Source organism: Sphaeramia orbicularis, chromosome 22 (genome assembly GCF_902148855.1).
Source record: "Sphaeramia orbicularis chromosome 22, fSphaOr1.1, whole genome shotgun sequence".
NCBI lineage: Eukaryota > Metazoa > Chordata > Actinopteri > Kurtiformes > Apogonidae > Sphaeramia > Sphaeramia orbicularis.
This window is the reverse complement of record NC_043978.1, coordinates 3,918,211-3,921,369: the sequence shown is the minus strand read 5'-3', so window position 1 is coordinate 3,921,369 and position 3,159 is coordinate 3,918,211. Positions and strand designations below refer to the sequence as shown.

Below are 3,159 nucleotides of genomic sequence, written 5' to 3'. Positions count from 1 at the left end.
TACATCGTACCACTCCATACTACTCCCTCTCTGTTCCATGAAGAGGTCACTGTGACCTCTTCACCCTAATCTTGCCTGGATCCTATCTAGAGTGTAGGCGCCATCATCTATCTACACATCCAGACATTTAGGTGTTTTGGTTTTAAATCAAGGCAAGAACTCCCTTCCCGGGTCAGGGTGTCATGCATTTGTAAATGTCACACACAAAGAACATATGGCATGAATAATGAACAGCAGTAAAGAAGATGAACCAGGCCATGGACAGCAGTATAGAAGTAAATTTTCCACCACAAAAGTCAATTTTTTCGGTTTTCTCATTTTGATATAATGGACCTTTGAATTTACTCTGATCTTTAATGAACATCTACATCAGTGATTCTCAGCTTGTGGGTCGTGACCCAAAACAGGGTCACAAACCCAATTTCAGTGGGTTGTGGGCCTTTGTTTGTGCAAAAAATAATGTTAAGAAACCATTCACACTCTCCAACAGTAGGTGGTGGTAACGCACTGTAATGCTAATTAACACCATACATTTCACAGCATAAAAGAAGACCCAAAAGTTTCCATTCAAATCATGACAAAACTCAGGTATGACAACAGCTACATCAGATATTGTTGTACCTACACTGACGACAAAACAGAACAATCACAGGTTTCTTTTCAGTACTGTTGCCAGACTGAAAAAGATCCACAATGCATATGAGCCTAGTATTCATGCAACCCTCCATAGCAACAATTTTATGAACTTCTTCAATAATAAGATTTTGCTCATCAGAGATCAAATTAATGGCCTGTTGGCCTCTACAAATTATAGTTGACCTTTAAATCCTTCAGACCCAGAAACTACAGAGTTGACTATTGAACCATTTGGTTTTATGGATTGCTTTTCTGCCATAGAGATCAGTCAGCTAACGTCAATAGTCTCTTCATCTAAATCGTCTACCTGTCTCTTAGACCCAGTTCCAATGAAGCTCATCAAAGATGCTTTACTTTACTTAGCATTCACCTCCTCGATGTGATTAACTTGTCATTATAAACATGGTATGTGCCACAGTCCTTTAAAGTAGCTGTAATCAAACCTCTTCCTAAAAAACCCAGCCTTGACCATGTAGTGTTATCTAACTATAGACCCATATCGAATCTTCCAGTCATATCTAAGATTCTGCAGAAAATAGTAGCTAATCAGTTATGTGACTTCCTTCAAGCCAACAGTCTATTTAAGAATTTCCAGTCAGGTTTTAGGGAACATCATAGTACAGAAACAGCTCTGGTCAAATTTACCAATGACCTTCTAGCTGCTTCAGACAAGGGTCTTGTTTCTATACTGGCTTTACTAGACCTTAGTGCAGCTTTCGACACTGTCAACCATCACATCCCTCTACAATGATTGGAACAGTCAATTGGTATTAAAGGATTGGCATTAATGTAGTTTAAATTCTATCTAATGGATCGTTTTCAGTTTGTTAATATTAATAATGAATCCTCTTAATGCAGTACAGTTAGTTATGGCTTGGTTCTTGGACCAGTACTGTTTATCTTATGCATGCTACCTTTAGGTAACTTAATAAGAGAACACACCATCAATTTTCATTCCTATGTGGATGATACCCAGTTATATTTATCCATTAAACCTGATGAAGCCAATCAGCTAATTAAACTACAGGAGTGCATTAAAGATATTAAAGATTGGATGACCAACAACTGTCTGCTGTTAAACTCGGACAAAACTGAAGTCATTGTGCTTGGCCCAAAAACTCTTAGGGACACAGTGTCCAGCAAAGTAGTCACCATGGATGGTGTTACCCTGGATCTCAAAACCACTGTGAAAAATCTAAGCATTATTTTCAGTCAGGATTTATCATTTAACTCACACAAAAAACAGATTACTAGAACTGTCATTTTTCATCTTCGTAATATTGCTAAAATCAAGCATATTTTAATACAGAATAATGAAGAAAAATTAGTCCATGCTTTTATTACATCGAGACTACATTATTGTAACTCACTTCTCACAGGCTGTCCCAAAAAGTCCTTAAAAACCCTTCAGCTAACCCAGAATGTTGCTGCCTGTGTACTGACCAGAACCAGTATCAGAGACCATGTTTCTCCCGTGGTGGCTTCTCTGCACTGGTGCCCTGTAAAAGCTAGGATAGACTTCAAAATACTCCTCCTCACTTACAAAGCCCCTCATGGTCAGGCACCTACTTATCTGAAAGAGCTTTTAGTTCTATACATCCATCTAGAGCACTTTGCTCTTAACATGCAGGCTTACTGGTGGTCCAGAGAATCTCCAAAAGTAGGACGGGGGCCAGAGCCTTCAGCTATCAAGCTCCGCCACTGTGGAACCACCTCTCTGCCTCAGTCTAGGAGGCAGACACCTTCTCTATGTTTGAGAGTAGGTCAAAAACATTCCTTTTTGATGAATCCTATAGTTAGGGTGGCTGAAGCTGCTCTTAGTTCTGCTGCTATAGGCTTAGACTGCTGGGAAACTCATCAGGATACATTGAGCTCTTCTCAGCTCCTTCTCCTCTCTGACCTCCTCTCTGCTTCTCCTCTTCTCTGACCTTTTCTCTCCTAATTTTCTCCTCTATTTATGCCCCACCAAATACATGTTATGTATGTCATCTTGACTTCTTCCCCAGAGTCTCTGTGCTTTTCTCCTCACAGGTTTTCCCAGAATCATCACAGGTTTTCCATGGATCACCTCTGGACCTGCTGCTGTGGTCCTGCCTCTCTCCTGCCTTCATTGTCATCACTCACTTATCCATATAGTTGATATAGTTTTTATTAAATAGTTCCATAGATGGTAGAGGTTTCTATTATTTGTACTAACTGTAGTAGTAGTAGTAGTAGTAGTAGTAGTATATCTACTGTTAATACTTGTATTTGTAGTAAAAGTACACTCACTGTTAATACTTGTATTTGTAGTAGTAGTACATCCACTGTTAATACTTGTTATGTAGTAGTAGTAGTAACAGTCATGGACTTTTGTTCTGGTTATTTTAATTATACTAACACCAGCTGATCTATTTTTGACAGTTCTAGTTCAGTTATCTGTGCATCAATTGCATCAATGTGTTTCTCCGTACACCCCCCCTTCTCCCCCTCTCCCCCGGTCTCTCTCTCGCTCTCTTTTTCACCTCCTTTACCCTCTCTCTT

General features: G+C 39.5%; 1 pseudogene; it reads left to right on the top strand.

Annotated features, from left to right (window-relative positions):
- The first annotated feature begins 1,543 nt into the window (after positions 1-1,543).
- LOC115414280 (uncharacterized) lies at positions 1,544-2,436 on the top strand (annotated as a pseudogene).
- The last annotated feature ends 723 nt before the right edge of the window (positions 2,437-3,159 follow it).